Raw genomic sequence first — 20,086 nt, 5'->3', positions numbered from 1 at the left:
CAGGGGCAAGGTGGACAAGGAAAGAGAGAGCCTAACGCCGACTGTGTCAGAGGTAGTGTGGTCCCGTCGGTGCACAAAATCACACTGAGCTTTTAAATAGCAAACCGCACGTGTCTCCTGGTGTGCAGCGTCAACGTAAATCACATCATCACTTCCAGGTGTATCATCACGTCATCACTTCCGGGTGAGCCTGGAAGTATATCAACAGCTGACAGGGCTGTAACATGTTGCACACCAGGAAGTAGTCACTGAGTATAGTGGAGTGTCCAGGCACAAATATATGTCGCAATCTCATTGATCTCCACAAGAGGGAGAATCTGTAATGTATCCCTGGAGTCTCCACGTGCAATTCAAGCAAAGTTGGGCAGATGTCAGGGATGGGAATGAATGGCTAAATACCAAAATGTACTATTTGTTTATTGCTGAGAACAATGGGCCAGATTCACAGAAGAGATACGACGGCGTTTCTCTGAAACGCCGTCGTATCTCTCAGAGTATCTATGCGACTGATTCAAAGAATCAGTTACGCATAGATAGCCCTTAGATCCGACAGGTGTAATTGTCTTACACCGTCGGATCTTAGGATGCAGTACCTCGGCCGCCGCTGGGTGGAGTTTGCGTCGTATTCCAGCGTCGGATATGCAAATGAGGTTTTACGACGATCCACGGCGGTTTTTCGATTCGTTACGTCGTTGCTAGTATAGTTTCCCTTGCGTAAGACGCCCGGGAATACGAAAGTACGCTACGCACGCCGCCGTTCAAAAAAATTACGTCACTTCGTGCAAAGCACAGCGGTAATTTCAAAACGGAGCATGCGCAGTCGGTCTGGAGCGGGAGCGCGCCTAATTTAAATGGCACACGCCCCTTTGAATTACGCGAGCTTACGCCGGAGGCCGCCGGCGTAAGTCTTCACGCAAGTGCTTGGTGAATCAGGCACTTGCGATGAAAACTTGCGGCGGTGTAACGTATATACGATACGTTACGCCGCAGCGATTCTACGTGAATCTGGCCCAATATGCCTAAACCAAATATATATGAAGCACAGTGGGCTGAGAGGAAAGAATTTTTTTTTATTTTTTTTTAAAAGGAGAAAACAATTACTTAATTAATTTAATGTTTAAAAAAAGGCACACAGCTGATACTATCATTCAGGCCAGGGGTCTTGGTAGCCTCTAATTCCCAAATCCATTGTGTTTCATGTTGAAGTGCCAATTGATCAAAATTCCTCTCCTATTATCTTCGGGGCATCTTAGGGCATCAGGGTCTCTATCATGCTTTAGGAATACGTGTCTAGCAATAGGGGCCTTCAAATGGTAAGTCTCAATCTCATAGAAATGCCCCTAAAAATGCTTACGCACAGGTCAGATGGTCTTGCCTATGTAAAAGGCATTACAGGAGCATGTGACGATGTAAACGACCCCCATAGTGTCACAACTAGCCCTCTGTCTACAGCTCACGACACTGCCTGTCGGAAGTTAGTGAAGATCGTGTGCAACATGATACAGCCCTGTCAGCTGTTGATATACTTCCGGGTTCATCTGGAAGTGATGACTTGATGATACACCCAGAAGTGATGACGTGATGTACGTTGACGCTGCACACCAGGAGACATGTGAGGTTTGCTATTTAAAAGCTCAGTGGGCTTTTGTGCACAGACGGGACCCCACTGCCTCTGTAGCAGTCGTCGGTGACCGGTGAAACCGGTTAGGCTCTCTTTTTCCTTGACCACCTTGCCCCTGTAATTGGAGGATAGATATGAATACTTGCTCATGCTTAATGGGCCTCATTGGAAATCAGCAATGGCACTGGCACTGAAGATTTGTCTTTCCATCACCACCTGATAAGTATCAATTTACTCTCTTTCTACTTTGGACTATATGCTTTGATCCATGTATGGTCTCCCATGGACCAGGACTGTCAACTTGCATGCATACTCTGGATAACAAATTATGGTTTGCAACAGTGAGAGGAAGGTTACAGGACATTGTTTTGCATTCAAATCTCTGGTGTTTCATGCCACATACATACTGTGACTGTACCTTTCAATTCCATATACCTCCTCTAGATCACTGTTGACCCAGGGTGCCGTCCCTTCCCCTTTCATATCTCAGCAATTCCCCCATTTTGGATACATCAAGGAATTAACAACACCTACCACAATATGCCAGCATGCCTCTTTTTCAGGATCCAGGTTTGATCTTTCTAGGATCCATTTCCCATTGGGAGCCAACTTGGCTCCATATCCTATTCACATGCATGCAATTTCCATGTTTCAATTTATTATTTCTGCTCAGGATTGAAGATATTGTACTTTCACATTTCTCGCTATAAATATATTACTGTCACTGGATAGGGGCAAGAATGGTGGACACTGAGGGGCAGATCCTCAAAGAAATTACGCCAGCGTATCTCTTGATACGCCGCGTAATTTCAAATTTTGAACGTTGTATCTTTGTTTTGTATCCACAAAACAAGATACAACGGCATCTGTGTTAGATCCGACAGGCGTCGAGTATACAAATTAGCTATTTCCGACGATCCACGAACGTACGAGCGTCCGTCACATTTTTTTACGTCGTTTCCGTTCGGCTTTTTCCGGCGTATAGTTAAAGCTGCTATATGGTGGCGTACTCAATGTTAAGTATGGCCGTCGTTCCCGCGTCTAATTTAAAAATTTTTACGTCGTTTGCGTAAGTCGTCCGTGAATGGGGCTGGACATCATTGCGACGTCATTTGGAGCAATGCACCCTGGGAGTTTTTACGGTTCTTTTGGCGCGGGGACGCGCTTCATTTAAATGAAACACGCCCCCTACCCGCCCAATTTGAATTCCGCGCCCTAACGCCATGAGAGATACACTACGTCACCGTGACTTATGGCGCGAATTCGTTGAGGATTCAAACCAAAGCCAGGTAAGTTACAGCGGAGTAGCGTATCTCACATCTGCGCCGGGTGCAGCGTAGGTATGTGGATCTGCCCCTCACAGTATGATTGACACGTTGTGAATGATTGAGTTTTTATCATGGGCTATTCCATTGATGTGTTTTTGATATAATGCATTTTGACTTTTTGTACTTGCACAGAGGGCTGTTTATTCCCTTTCCTTTTTACCTTATCCCCTTTATGTCACTGGAGTCGGTTGAGCCAAAACAGGGTTTTTATTATGAGTTGTTTGATTAGCAAGTCATTTTCAAACTTGCGGCACAATTGCTTTCTATCTGGGTGTATAGGGTGTATGTGTATTTTTAAGAGCACTGTATAGCATTGTGCTTTAATGCTGCTCCATACATGGGTCAGCTCTGACCTCTATACAGTCTTAAGATGGCCTAACCTGTCATTTTTTTTAGTACACAAGTCAAATGTAAAGGCTGCTGAATGTGCTGGCTTTCATACATATTAATACTTTACAAATCTGTGTGTTTAATGCAACTATGTAAATATAGCACAGTAAACGAGCATACAATGTAATATAAACATACTTTCAGTATTTTTTTTTAAATACTGTACCTAAAAAGACAATATAATTCTTATACAAGTGTGTGTTCATTGCAATCTACAGTATTTTAAGGGTCAATGCTTAAACTCTTTTATCTCTTTAGTAATTAAGCTTGTTTGTGTATTCACTGATAATGTGCTATAGTTTCCTTCTTTTTTTTTAGCTATTCAACGTTATACATGTAACACTGAATGTTGTTTATATATGCATAGGCAAATCTATGAAAATAATTTATAATGACATATGAAAAGTCTATTCTTCTTGTTGCTTAGATATGAAAGCATGCTAAACCAAAGCAGAGAATGTAGCAAAATATTTTCTTGATAAACGACAGATAACAAAAGGCATTCTTTTGACATTACTATATCATGGTTCAATGAAAAGTGTAGCAAAAAACAGAGAAAAATCTATTAACAAACAACTAGACGTTCCATAAAGGCAATCAGTAAAACATTAATTTTCATGGGCTATAATTATTTTGTTTACACTATTAGGTAATACATACATGTACCAATTAATGCCCTGCTGTGACACACTGTGCATGCAATTTATATGCAAATAAAAATGATGTCTATATAAGGCAATATGACCACAAGGTGAGAGAATTAGAGTGAACCCTTTTAACATTATTTTGCATTATTATAAATCTTTCCATTTAGCTAATCTTGCATATCCAGTAAAAGGGAGAAGAACAATAAGTGATCAGCTATACACAGGAAAATATTCTGTTATAAATATGTACACTAGATGGCAGTATCTATTAAATAGTTTTGCTCTGTACATGAATGAGAAAATATATTGGTTTTGCTGAGAATGCACCCAGCCATTTAACGTCTTGTTTAGTATTTACCTTTTGCAGACGCTAACCAATAAACATGTAAAACAGGCAGACAGAAGAGATAAAAGATTAAAAAATATAATCAAAGGTAAGTAGGCTGTTTTTATAGCCTGATTGCGAATACAGAAGGTGAATTCACAAATATATAGATATATCTATAGTCATATATACTGTAGATAGATCTATATATATCTATATACTATATATAAATATCTATATATAGATATATATATATATAGATATATACTGTATATTATACAGTATACATAAAACAAAATGATGTACTTGTATTTATGATCACTATTATAGTTATTACCCCCCCCCCCCATCTCATTATTTTGAATGTCTAGCCCCTTTGTTTGTGTAGCGTGTAGGCACACAGGCATCTTAACAAAAAAAAGCAGGAATAAAGCATAATATATCATTTATTTTACTGCATATTTTATCCCTTTTACTAAATGTTTATGCGTTTTTAAACCTCCTTAAAGGGCTTGCAGTCTCATTCAGTTTTCATTCCATTTTCAAACCTACTTTTTCCAAACAAGAAAATGCAACAAGAAAAAATTGACTGAAAACAGATTAAAAATGAAATGAAAAAGGACCATGCATTTTTCATCTGCCTACCACTGATTGCAATGTAACAAAAACAGAAAAGAAAAACAGAATCCAGCAGGAATAAAACTGCAACATGTTGTATTTTTAGGTCAGGGAGGACAATGCAAAGAAAGAAAACTAAGGTGACACGTGTCACAAAAAAAAGTGGTAAAATTGCATTGTGCTGTAGTTTCCATGTTGCTTGAAAAATACAAGTTGACTAAAAAAAGACATCAATAGAAGGCTGAATTAAAAGACACCCTTATACACACATAACCTAATATACAGTGGAAGCTGGTGCTCATTTTTTTTGAGGGGGGGGCAAACAAACCCCCTTGCCCGCTCCCCAGCCTCGCACTTACCCCATCAAGGTCGTGAGTGGCTTTGGCAGATTCCCTGGCTTCTCCTTCCAGCCAATCCGGTCGCTTCTCCTCCTGGACAATACACTCTTAGAACCCGCTGCCTGTCCTAATAGGCCGGGAGGAGAAGCAGGAAGACAAAAGCAAATGTTGATTCACTAATGTCGCAAGTGGGTGGGCTCTAATCATGTGCTTTAAAAACTGTACAATTTGTTTTTGGGTTAAGTAAAACTGCTGTTTCCGCTCATGTCTATTTTTTTTCCAATACTTTCCAACCTTCTCAATCCTTAACTTCCCCCTGCACCATACATGGGAATACATTTTTCCATGGGTGTAAAGCAAAGATTTGCAACTGCGGCATGTAAACACAGCTATGTTTTGCCTTTGCAGCAAAAGGGGAAGTTTGGGGGTTGCGAAAAATGCCACTCAACCGCAAGTCTACACAAGCCCTAAAGCCCACAAGCCCTAACTGCATCAAATGTTCCATGGACAAATTTTTGGCATCCTAGGCAAATATCCAAAGTGCTCTACATATGTGAACAAACATTAACCCAATGCAAGACACAAGCTTAGATACTTGCAATAGGCGATTGTAGCTAAAGCTTAAAGCTCCAGACATTGATTCCAAATGTTTAGTAAAACGAGGGCCCATTCTGGTGATGTCAGGGTCCTCTTTAAGGGAGTTAACTCAAAGTGACACAGTTTAACAAATCAAAATCACTGCCAACACAGGGCGCAAAGTGTATCCAGCTGAATCAAACTGGGAACTTATTAGGAAATCTAATGTCCTGTTTTGTTTGGTGGTATGCCTGGTACAGTGCAATATCGGATCATCTATGGTTGAGTGTGACTACTATGCAATGAATTCTCTCACAATAGTGAACAGCATTGCTACAAGGTGTTTCCAGTGCTCATAGAGCAAGGGTCTTCAAACTATGGCCCTCCAGTTGTTCAGGAACTACAATTCCCATCATGCCTAGTCATGTCTGTGAATGTCAGAGTTTTACAATGCCCCATGGGACGTTTAGTTCCGCAACAGGTGAAGGGCTGTAGTTTGATGATCCCTGTCATAGGGGAAGTGCCTACATACTGTAGTAGCTGTAATGCAAAGATTGTAGAAGCTGTGAGAGCTCTAAAACATGATATTTAGCCTAGCTGAACAAGCTCTAAAATACTATAGGCCTGAAACAGCAGGCTGGTTCTTTAAATGCAGTGTAGTGAGTACTATATCAAGCAGGTTCGGACTCTAGCTCTGATCTTTCTGGGCCTTCAAGCCAAAGCATGCAATAGGTCCATTTTCCCCTCACTGATTCCGATTTAAACTCTGATAGGGATGGCATGTTTAGGGCCTCTGTGAGCAACATGCTCTAGTAATTGTGCACAAATATAAAAAAAGGTTCATAGAGGACACAGCTCCTTTTTGAACCTTTTCTGTCTGTGGCTCTACAGTAATAAGTGTTCCTGGTTCTAGATCAATGTTTCTCAACTCCAGTCCTCAAGGCGCCCCAACAGGTCATGTTTTCAGGATTTCACTCAGATGAAATGGCTGTGGTAATTACTAAGGCAGTGAAACCTGTGCAAAATGATAGAAAGCCTGAAAACATGACCTGTTGGGGCGCCTTCGAGGACTGGAGTTGTTCTAGATTACAGGCTTGCCTAGATTACAATCTTCCCTTAACCAGGAGGTGAGTATGGACTGAGGTCACCCATTGCAGCAGCACTGTCCCCTGTGCATATTTCAGAAGACACACATACAAAGAAAAATAACTAATGCCCTGTACACACGATCGGTTCGTCTGATGAAAACGGACCGATGGACCGTTTTCATCGGACGAACCGATCGTGTGTGAGCCCCATCAGTTTTTTTTCCCATCAGTGAAAAAAAATAGAACCTGTTTTAAATTTTTCTTATGGTTAAAAAACAGATAGAAAAAAAAACGATCGTCTGTGGTGAAATCCATCGGTCAAAAATCCGCGAATGCTCAGAATCAAGTCGACGCATGCTCAAAAGCATTGAACTTCATTTTTCTCTGCACGTAGTTGTGTTTTACGTCACCGCGTTGGACACGATCAGATTTTTAACCGATGGTGTGTAGGCAAGACTGATGAAAGTCAGCTTCATCGGATATCTGATGAAAAAATCCATCGGTTCGTTTTCATCAGACGAACCGATCGTGTGTACAGGGCATTAGTCAAAGGAAAAGCAAAGGCCTTGTGCACTTAAAAATACAAGTGAGGCCCCATACACACCATAGAATCCATCCGCAGATAAATACCAGCAAATGGGTTTCAGCGGATAGATCCTATGGTGTGTACACGCCAGCGGATCTTTTTCCGCGGATAAATCTCCCCTGGGATGGATTTCCAGCAGATGAATATTTGCTGACATGCACAACATATCCATCTGCTGAAGTCCATCCCAACGGATGGATCCGCTGGTCTGTACAGACTCAACGAATCCATCCGTCCGAAGGGATCCCCCGCATGCGTCGCAATGATTCAACGCATGCGTGGAATTCCTTATATGACAGCGTCGCGCCCGTCGCCGCGTCATAATGGCGGCGACGGCGCGACACGTCATCGCCAGAGGATTTCGGCGCGGATTTCAATGCGATGGTGAGTACACTCCATCGCATTAAAATCTGCTGAAATCCTCGAGAGGATTTATCCGCGGAAACGGTCTGCTGGACCGTATCCGCGGATAAATCCTCCCGTGTGTATGGGGCCTAACTGATGCTAATAAGGCTTGCAGGTGGGCTGCAATGTAGAGACCAGCTCAAGTATCAGTTTGGAAATCTTCAATGATGTTACTGAAGATAAAAAAAATCTGTGGTTTAACAGTTACCTTAAAAGAATAGTAAAGAATAAAAATATATATATATTTTGAGGAAAAGGTGTCCAACTCCCCAGGACATTAGCGCAAATAAAGACATGCTGGAAGGAGGAGGGGTTATATGACTGCTTTCAACAGTTTTTCTGTTTAGTGTCTTAAACTCCTGTAGATGACCCTTTAACCCCTTAATTTTCAGAATCCATGTGTCCCTCTATGGATGATAAAGAAATAGGAATGTGCTTTTCATATGATTAGATAATTTTATTAAATCTTCAGACATTTTATTGACTCTTTTAGTAAATCAGTCCCAAGGTATCAACCATATCGGAGTTAAAAAAAAAAAAAGTGTAAAATATGAGTCCCTACTGTGTTATGTTATAATGTGCTAATACTCTATAAACTGTATACTAACACATTACGGCACTTATCTCTCAAACAGAGCCTCTCGCCCAGTCTTCCTTCTGAGTATCGTCTCTTTGGGAGCTTAAATGGCCAGGCCATAATGACATCACTCCCATGCATACACAGTTACATCACCGTGGCACACAGTGGGTGCCTTAAATGTGGTCTGGACTGCACATGTGCAGCTCAGATCACATCAGCGCTGATAGGCAGTGGCTTTTAGAAATATATGTTCAATACCACTTTAAACTGAACTTGCATAAGCGAGCAGAAAACATGGACATATATAACCTAAAATAAAAATACATATTATCAAAAAATTTTTTTTTGAAAGTTAACACTTTGATAAGATAATTTACATCAAGCTGTCATCTTTTACATTTACAGTATATCTAAAAAAAAAATGAAAAGATTTATATTACACGTATATATTACTTACTAGTTCCATTGTGTTGTAACATATTTCTTTATACCTTTCTATTTTCATCTTTTAGCAACACTAGCCCTCTATTATGTCTAAAGCCTACTGTAGGCACATATTCATGTTTCATACATAGTTAAAGATCCTCAGTATGTTTCAAAATGAATCACTCACTCTTTATGGACTAGCCGCACTTCCTTTATCATACACCATTGTGTTAATATTAGATAACTGGCATCATCACATATGAATGGCTGTCAGGCTTCCACTGCTAGCTCACACTGAGACATCTGTGTATACATACACATTTACAGATATTTCACTGCACATCTCTCTGTTTTCTGCTGCCATGTATGTGCAGACTAATCCAGATCCATCATGAGCTTTAATTCACATAGACACAGTGATCGCAAAGTAACCTTTATGTTTCCCAAAGGATTAAGCTGGTAATAATACTTCCAGATAATTGTTAATGAAAGGTGGCAGGCAGGTAAAGTAGCCAGAGGGGATTGAGTGAGCATCATGTGATAAAGTCTGACTGTATATTTTCAATGATAGGGCAATGCATTTTATGTGCACAGACCTTTATACAAATATTCCCCCTGAGATCCACTTCCTGGTGACTATGTCAAATAGAAATATGCACATAATACATCAAACAGACTGGATTCGGTACATTATCCTCTTATTACGATTTTTTTTCTGAATATCTGATTGTTAATAGAAATAAGAAAAGTAATTTCTTTCATAGCAATATATATCTCACTACCTAATAAAGAAATATTTTAATTGAATTGCTAACACCCCCATTGCATCATAATAAACAATATAAATGCTTGAATGCATATACACTGATCAGCCAAACCTTTATGACCACTGACAGGTTAAGTGAATAGAATTATGTCATTACACTGCTATCTGAAATTCATTATATTAGGCAGCAAGTAAACATGTTGGGCCAGATTCACAGAAAAAGTACGCCGGAGTATCTGCTGATACTCCGGCGTACTTTCAAATTTGCCTCGTCGTATCTTTATTTTGAATTCTCAAACAAAGATACAACGGCATTTGGCTAAGATCCGACAGGCGTACGGCTACGTACGCCTTCGGATATTAGGATCAGGGCCGCTGTTAGAAATCATGGGGCCCCGTACAGCCTACCTGACCTGGCCCCCTTCAACTGCGCCCTTGACCCCGCCCCCTGCTTGAAACAAAATGCAGGTTTGTTTCCATTTACATATGCATGTGGAGCCAATGCATGCATTTGCAATTAATAAGGACAAAGGAGAGGGGGCAGTTTAATTTTCTTTTAAATTGTATTTTATTACAATAAAAAAAAAAAAAAAATCTTACACTGTATCTTTACATTTGATGAACAACGTTGCTTGTGATAGCATGGGCCATGACAGGTCCTCTTCATGGAGAGATATGAGGTCTTTTAGACCCCATATCTGTCCTCTGACCTCCAAAGCATCTGATCAAACCAAGATCAGTTTGATCAGATGCTTGTTCAAGCCGAAGATGGCTTCTTTACATGAGCCTGAAACCGGCAGTAACAAAACCCTAGTCACTTCCAGTTTCTGATGTCACACAGTGGGAGGAACAACATCCACCCCTCTCACTGTGGCCCAGGAACCGGATGCTACTGGTCACATGTTAAAAGCAGTAAAGGTGGTTATGGGACCCCCTTCCACTGTTTGTAAAAGTAATCCAGTGGCTTCTTAGCCACTAGAATTAATTTTACTTTCTGCAGAATTGCTGGGGCTAAAAAATTATATCTTGATCATTGCTGTAGTGATGACCAAGGTATCATCCTTCCATTCCAGCGATGTACTGGTACGTCGCTGGACGGGAAGCAGTAAAAGGGGATTGGTTTGGGGAGCAGTCAAAATGCAGCTCTGCTGCACATTTACTGCTCCCCCAAATGAAATGTAACGTAGTATCTCACTGTTTCTTATGATCATCAGCATTATGATAATCACACAGACAGCACAGTAAGCAGGTACTCTATCATGGCACTGTCATGGCTCTCTGTCACATTGCTTTTGAGTGCTGACTTTGTTAACTAATGGCTGTACTGTATGTAACAGACTGTTACTGCTGTGCTTTGTTACAAAGTCAGCACCCAAAAGCAATGTGACCTAGAGCCATGATAGAACCATTATAGAGCACCTGCTTATTGTTCTACCGTTGTTATAATTGTAATGCTGATAATCTGCTGTGAGATACATAATAGGACACAGTGAGTATCCTATCCTCTATTTTCCACTCACTGTGTCCATTACAGCCACGCTGTCCTTCTGCTTTCCCCTGTCAGCCACTGACAACTTCTTCATATCTTGAGAGGACTGCAGCCGGGAGACGAACGGACAATCGCTGTATCACTCCGCCAGCCGGGACTAATACAATAGTGGGGCGGCATGATGTACATGTGCCCGAAAATAAAGAAATAATCCCTCCGTTGTGCCTGCACTCCCCTCCAGGAAAATTATATAACCCCCTTCTGTAAGCAATTAGGAGTGGGAGAGGAGTTTAGAAAACCTCTTTTTTTGTAAATGCACTGCAGTAACAAACTAATGATGCCCGGGCCCCACTGTGTAGCTGATGGGGGCGGGCCCAGTACAACAGGGCTGGTTGTACTGCCCTTTCAGCGGCCCTGCTTAGGATGCAATACTTCGGCGCCCGCTGGGTGGAGTTTGCGTTGTTTTCCGCGTCAGGTATGCTAATTAGCTGTTTACGGCGATCCACGAAGGTACGCGCGGTCGTTGCATTCTCTTATGTCGTCGCTAGTCGGCTTTTCTCGTCGTAAAGTTGCGATTGCTATTTAGGTGGTGTAAAAATAGACAGGCCATGTTAAAGGGGAGGTTCACCCTAAAAACGACTTTCTAGTATTACAATGGCCCCCCACATTACAATACAATTATGCCTATTATGTTTTTTTTTTATGCTGTACATACCTTGGTACAGCTAATTCACCCGTGGCTTCCGGGTTGCGAGTCCCGCGGGAGTGGGCGTTCCTAACTTGCTGGTGATTGACGTGATGACCAAAAACGAGCTCCCCCCGTCGCGTAAGCTGCGCCACGATTGGCGAAAGGAGCCGAACGGCGAGTCGGCGCTATACTGCGCCTGCGCACCGCCGTTCGGCTCCTTTCGGCAATCGTGACGCAGCTTACGTGACGGGGGGAGCTCGTTTTTGGTCATCACGTCAATCACCAGCAAGTTAGGAACGCCCACTCCCGCGGGACTCGCAACCCGGAAGCCACGGGTGAATTAGCTGTACCAAGGTATGTACAGCATAAAAAAAAAACATAATAGGCATAATTGTATTGTAATGTGGGGGGCCATTGTAATACTAGAAAGTCGTTTTTAGGGTGAACCTCCCCTTCAAAGTATGGTCGTCGTTCCCGCGTCAAATTAAATTTTTTTTTTTTTTGCGTAAGACGTCCGGGAATAGGAAAGGACGTAACGCACGTCGCCGTTCAAAAAATTACGTCGGTGCAACGTCATTTCGCGCAAAGCACGGCGGGAAATTTCAAAACGGAGCATGCGCAGTATGTTCGGCGCGGGAACGCGCCTAATTTAAATGATGCACGCCCCATTTGAATTAGGCGGGCTTGCGCCGGACGGCTTTACGCTACGCCGCCGCAAGTTTACAGGCAAGTGCTTTGTAAATCAAGCACTTGCGCTGAAAACTTGCGGCGGTGTAACGTAAATGACATTACGCCGCCGCAAATGTATGTGAATCTGGCCCGTTGTCCCTAAAGTTGATGTGTTGAAAGCAGAAAAAATGGACATTGCAGTTTGTTGTGTATGGGGCTATTGAGACACAGACAAGTGAGGGTGCCCATGCTGAACTGTGTTTACAGACAAAAGAGCCTACAATGGGTATGTGAGCATCAGAACTGGAACATCGATTAATGAAAGAAGGTAACCTGCTCTGATGAATCACGTTTTTTTTTACATTAGGTGTATGGCCGAGGGCATTGCCTACCCGGGGAAGAGATGGCCCCAGGATGCAGTATGGGAAGAATGGGAAGAAGGCAAGCTAGTATTGTAAACGAAAATGTGATTTATTAGACCAGGCCACCACTGATCAACCATAACATTAAGGTTACAGTTTACGTGAATAACTGATTATCTCAATCATTGCTTCGGGCAGTGTTCTGCTGGGAAACCTTGGTCCTGCCAACAACCTAAACATTGTTGCTGACCAAGTACACCTCTCATAGAAACGTTATTCCTTGATGATAGTGGCCTCATTCAGCAGAATAAGGCACCCTGCCACTCTGCAAAAAAGGATCAGGAGTGGTTTGAGGAACACAACTAATTTGAGTTGTGGACTTGGCTTCCAAATTCTTCAGATCTAAATCCAATCAAGCATCTATGGGATGTGCTGGAAAAGTCATTCATGGAGGCCTCACCTCGCACTTTACATGATATTTAAAGGATCTGCTACTGTCGACTTGGTGTCAGATACCACAGCATACCTTCAGAGGTCTAGTGGTGTCTATGCCTTCACAGGTCAGGTCAGGGCTATTTTGGTAGCCAAAGGGGGACCTACTAAATAGAGGTGAGTGGTCATAAAGTTATGGCTGATCATGTATGTCACATTAAAGCAAGACAAGAACAAAATATTCAGTTAATAAAAGCACAAAGTAAAGATGTAGCAACTTAAGGCAACTAATGAGACTAGGTCAGGTAACCATAGTTATGATCACATTTTTTTTAAATAGGTTACTATATATAGATCATTGCAGTTATTGTTTGTCCTAATAAATAATAAAAAAAAAAAATTGTGTTTTTTTTTTTCTTAAAGCGGAGTTCCGGCCACAATTTCACTTTTTATATATAAATACCCCTGTAATACACAAGCTTAATGTATTCTAGTAAAGTTAGTCTGTAAACTAAGGTCAGTTTTGTTAGGTTGTTACAGCATTTAGACACTTTATAAAATAGAAATTGACTGGGGCCATCTTAAGTGTGGGCATCATGAAGCAAGACTGTATGACTTCCTGGATTTCAGCCTTGCAGATCTCGCACATGCTCAGTGCTGCACAAGCAGTGTAATAGGTTTCAGATCAGGTTTCAGCACCTGTACTGTCCAAGTCACATGATTCTTCAAGACTGGGGAGTGCACAGACTTCTGGAAAGTTACACCCACTACTTTCCCAGGAGTCTGTGCGGTGTAGGTTAGGAAGCTTAAGCACCTAGGTGCAGGAAGTGGGAAGATTAACTATTCTGCCTAGCAACAACACTTTGAAGGCATCTAAAAAAAAAATGTTTTTTCTTAAAGGACTAATGACATTTTTTTAAAACTACTGATGTAATGTTATATTTATGGGTGGAACTCCACTTTAATTTTAGGAACCTTAATATAGAGGGAATTTTAGTACACTTGTGCTTTTTAGAGCCTCCTCCCATTTCCTCTTTCTTTTTATATTATAACATACTTACTTAAAATGCTATGCTGATCCAAGACAATCTACACAGCCTTATGCACAGCTCTTAAATATCTTCTAATTACTGTACCTCCTCCCTGGCACATGTGCAGGAAAAGCTTCATTTTCTTAAAGGAAAAGCCCATCAAAAACATGACCACCTGAGTATAGGTTTTCCATTGAAGTGAACCTAAATGTGAACACCTAAATGTGCTTAGTGCACGCGGGAGTATGAAGTATAGAGGCAGTTTTGCTGCCAGAAGTTGGCAGAAAGAAATGCCTCTATTATGGGGTGTTTTTTCACTTGTTTTTCCACGTTTATGCGCATGTCACATTTAGAATTGTTTGAGCATAAACTCATATTTTTTTGCTGGAATATTCATGTATTCTAGCTACCTACTAAAATAAACGAACGTATATAAGTACAAATTTATGTACATTTAAGCACATTTAGATGCATTTATGCTCATTTGCTCATGCTCAAACACAAAAAACGCTTCTCCAGGAACATGTGGCTGGGCTATTCTTTTCCTGCCCCTGAACACCTGAGTATAAAAAAAGCACTAAGGGCCTGATCCCAAAAAAACGTGCGTAACTTAACTTTTGACATTTAAGTTACACCGCCGCAAAATCTCTACCTAAGTGCCCGATCCACAAAGCACTTACCTAGAAATTTTGAGCGGTGTAACTTAAATCCGTCCGGCGCAAGGCGTTCCTAATCTAATGGGGCGAGTCCCATTTAAATTAGGCGCGCTCCCGTGCCGGACGTACTGCGCATGCTCCCGACTTTATTTTCCCGACGTGCTTTGCGCGGTTTTATGTTACGCCGAGTTTTGTGAATCGCGCCGGGTAAAAAAAGTTGCGTCGGGAAAAAAAAGAGATGCGGCGGGGAATTTTTTTTTTTAAAAACAAATTTGACAGCGTCGCGGGAAAGAAGGGTCTACTTTTACATGGTGTACTAACTTTACACTTTGTAAAAACAGCCTTAATTTTGCGACGGCAAACTAATACTTACGGAGAAAAAACGAAGCATAAAAGCTTCGTTGATCTCCGTAAGTGCTAATTTGCATACCCGACGCTGGATTCCGACAAGAAATGCCCCCAGCGGCGGCTGCGGTACTGCATCCTAAGATCCGACAGTGTAAGTCCCTTACACATGTCGGATCTTCTGCCTATCTATGAGAAACTGATTCTGTGGATCAGTTCCATAGATAGAAACAGGGATACGACGGCGTATCAGTCACGAAAAAAAATGCTGATCGCCGCCATTAGTAGTAAAAAAAAAAATATTAATAAAAATGCAATAAAACTATCCCCTATTTTGTAAATGCTATACATTTTGCGCAAACCAATTGATAAACGCTTATTACGATTTTTTTTTACCAAAAATAGGTAGAAGAATACGTATCGGCCTAAACTGAGGAAAAAAAATTAATTTGTATATTTTTGGGGGATATTTATTATAGCAAAAAGTAAAAAATATTGCATTTTTTTCAAAATTGTCGCTCTATTTTTGTTTATAGCGCAAAAAATAATAATTGCAGAGATGATCAAATACCACCAAAAGAAAGCTCTATTTGTGGGAAAAAAAGGACGCCAATTTTGTTTGGGAGCCACGTTGCATGACCGCGCACTTGTCAGTTAAATCGACGCAGTGCCGAATCGCAAAAACTGGCCGGGTCCTTTACCTGCCTAAAGGTCCGGGTCTTAAGTGGTTAAAACTTTCCGCAGACATCGGTCTGTTCTCGGATTTTCCAATCGTGTGTACACAAGTCCGTCAGACATAAGTCCACAGACACGCATGCTAGGAATCAATGCTCAGCTAACACAACATTAGCAGAATGTGCCCAAAGGGTGGTGCTAAAGAGCTGAAAAAACACTCAGTACATCTAGTACGTCACTACGTTCGTGTTTGTTGGCCAACAATTGTGTGCCGTTTGTATGCAAGACAAAATCCAGGCACACACCTTCAGACAAAAGTCAGACGCTTCGTCTGCGGAAAGTCGGATCGTTTGTAAAAGGCTTTAGTTGAAGTTGCATCAATTGAGGTGAGCACAAACCCGAGGGGGGAGCACAGGGGTACAAGTTTCATTCACATGAATGAGAACATTTAAAGAAGAATATCATAGTATCACTTTGCACAGATTTAAATTATGGAACTTTTATTCACAATATAAATATTTATCACAATAGCCTTACAGTTCATTTCATGAATTGATAAGTGATATATTTGTCAAGAAGAACACTATTGGCCAGATTCACGTAGAGCCGCGTATCTTTATGCCGGCGTAGCGCATCCCATTTGCACTACGCCGACGTAACATAGTGAGGCAAGTACTGTATTCACAAAGCACTTGCTCCCTAAGTACGTCGGCGTAGCGCAAATGGCCCGGCGTAACCCTGCCTAATTCAAAATAGGCAGGTAGGGGGCGTGCTCCATGTAAATTACCCGTGACCCCATGTAAATGAGGGCCGTTGGTACGGCGCATGCGCGTGCATGCTCAGAATCACATTGCAACTACTCCTTGCTTTTGACGTAAACGTAACCTACGCCCAGCCCCATTCACGTACGCTTAAGCAAACGACATAAAATACGACGGCTGTTCCATCGTCCATACCTTGCATGGGCTGAGCCATCTTTACGTAAACAGCGTATCGGGCTCAAGTACGTTCGTGAATCGGCATATCTAGGTCATTTGCATATTCAAGGCGTAAATCCACGTACACGCCCCTAGCGGCCAGCGTAAATATGCAGCTAAGATACGACGGCGTAGGAGACTTACGCCGGTTGTATCTTGGCAATAGTGAAGCGTATCTCAGTTTGAGAATACGCTTATAGATACGACGGCGCGCATTCTGACTAACGACGGCGTATCTACTGATACGCCGTCGTAAGTGTTTATGAATCTGGCTACAGATATGTTAATATCACTGTTTTTATGTTTTATTGATTCACATATGGATTGCAATATTTAGCGCATCTGTTTATTTATTTTATCGCAAAGGAAAGTAATATTCTTATGTCTTACCCCTAATGGGTATTGTAACCAAAAACATCAGTGCTGCAAGCAATGCAAAATTTTCCCAAAATGTGCAAACATACATTAAACATTAATCAATACAGTGATAAAGTGAAAAAACAATCCAATTTAGTGACTTGATTTTCATATAATATTTTAAAGAATTAAATCAGCGTGCCTGGTGATATCCGTTGTGCAAATGTCATCAAATTCCTCAGTGATGTGATCCTTTGCACCTCAATCCACACTGTCTACTAACAGCTCACCTCATTCCCTTGACCAAAAGGTCTAAAAGCATTTAGGGTGTAAGCAATTCCTCTCCATGGGTATGTATATCAGATCCTTTCTTCCAATCAGTAATGCGATAGTTCTATTTTTCACCTTGTCCTTGCCTTCCTGTGCTGCAGCATTGCTTATGCCTTTTCTGGCAATGCATTGCCCTAAGAATCACAGCAAGGTTGCCCCATTCACTATTTTACAAGATTCCACAACATTAGAGAAGACATGAACAGTGCTCTGGTTCTGGGTAGCCCAAGGAACATGGATTTGTGTGTATATATGAGCAGTACTACAAATAGATATTTTGTTTTATTATTATTAATATAGGGGTTATCCTTTATATACACTATATACTCTATAGACCAAGGATCTCCAATCTAAAGCCCTCTAGCTGTTGCGGAACTTCACATCCCATCAGGCATTGTAAAACTCTGACATTCACAGACATGTGAATGGTGTTAAGTGTGACCTCATCTGAAGGGGTTAAGTGTGACCTCATCTGTGTTTCTAACTGTAGGAGGGCGGGGCTGGACGTGTGATGTCATTGATCGTGTTTCTCTATATTAGGGATCACACGATCAATAACAGCGTCACAGTGAAGAATAAAGAAGCTGTGTTTACACACAGCTCTCCGCGTTCTTCAGCTCCGGGGACCGATCGCGGTACTCCAGCGGCGATCGGGTCCGCTGGTCCAGCGGCCGCGCTCACAGAGCTTCGGACCGGGTCGCATGCGACCTACGGCTGGGCACTTAAAGAGGACTTACAGATACGTGCTTGTGCCCAGCCGTGCCATTCTGCCGACATATATCTGCAGGAGGCGGTCCTTAAGTGGTTAAAGCCTGCCATCCAACATTTGTAAGCGGAAAATCTGACAGCAATTGTCCGATGGAGCATACAAACGGTCAGATTTTCCACCAACAGGCTATCAACACACAATTCCCGTCGGAAAATCCGATCATGTGTACAAGGCTTAAAGCGGGGGTTCACCCTATTAAAAAAAAAAAAAAAATGTTATTCTACCATTACATTCGGCATCGTAGCGCGAGCTACGGTATGCCGGTCTTAAATTTTTAATCCCCGTACTCACTGTGCTATGGATCATTGAAGATTCCGGGGAATGGGCGTTCCTATGGTGAGAGAAGGTGATTGACGGCCGGCCCTGGCACGTCACGCTTCTCCGGAAATAGCCGAAATAGGCTTGGCTCTTCACGGCGCCTGCGCATAGCCTGTGCGCAGGCGCTGTGAATAGCCGAGACCTACTCCGGCTGTCTTCGGGGAGCGTGACGTGCCAGAGCCGGCCGTCAATCATCCTCCCTCTCCATAGGCACGCCCATTCCCCGCGGGAGTCGGAATCTTCAATGATCCATAGCACAGTGAGTACGGGGATTAAAAATTTAAGACCGGCATACCGTAGCTCGCGCTACGATGCCGAATGTAATGGTATAATGATGTTAAGGAGGGTGAACCACCGCTTTAAGTTTGGTCAGACAAGGCTATTTAGTCTCCCAGGACTAGTAAGATGTCTTTTCTCCTTCTAATCTGTTTGTGTATGTCTCCAAATGGCAATAGTTTAACCGTTGCATGCAAGAGAAAAAGAGCTCCAAATAGTGCCTAAAACTGTTTAAAAATCTTGACTTTATTAAAATATATGTATTGCACTACCATGTATAATGTGCTCCAGTGCACCAACTATGTACAGTGTGTTTAAAGGGTCACTAAAGGAAAAACATTTTTTAGCTGAAATGACTGTTTACAGGGTATAGAGACACAATAGTTAACTGATTCCTTTTAAAAATGATTAAAAATAGATAAAAAACAATCATATAATGTGCCTGCAGTTTAGTTTTGTTTTTGCTGTTGTTTCCTGGTTCTCTGATGTACAGAGCCAGAGAGCCAATAGAGGGCAGTGATGGATTGTAAAACGAAACTGGGTTGGTGCTGAGGAGTTTTAGACACACAGTAATCACACCTCCTTGATTAGTGACCACAGTGAGAAATCTCCCAGTACTGTGGTTATCAGGAAACAGACAACCAGGAAGTGTCCAGAACAGAGAGGAATTACAGCAACATCAAAGCAAAAACTAACAATGAGGACATGAAACCAGGACTGCAGTAAGGTAAAGGAAGCTATTTAGCTAAAAAAAAAAATCCTTTAGTGACCCTTTAAGTTCAAAGCTCTGTGACAACAGCTTTGTGCTATGCCAATAGGTAATTCAGCATCTTGTTCCACCATGTGTCCCTCCCCTACGTATTACATAACAGGGTCAACTGACTTTCTTAGGGGGATTAATCATTATTTTAATTTGCGTTATTTTGCACACCTCGATGAGAAGTTCCTTGTAGCACTGACACTTTGAGTACAAACTCAGTAGATAATTTATTATTATTAGGGATGTTACTGATCAAAA

The sequence above is a fragment of the Rana temporaria genome, chromosome 4, assembly GCF_905171775.1.
Source record: "Rana temporaria chromosome 4, aRanTem1.1, whole genome shotgun sequence".
Taxonomy (NCBI): domain Eukaryota; kingdom Metazoa; phylum Chordata; class Amphibia; order Anura; family Ranidae; genus Rana; species Rana temporaria.
The sequence above is the reverse complement of the archived record's forward strand: the minus strand, read 5'-3'. Positions refer to the sequence as shown.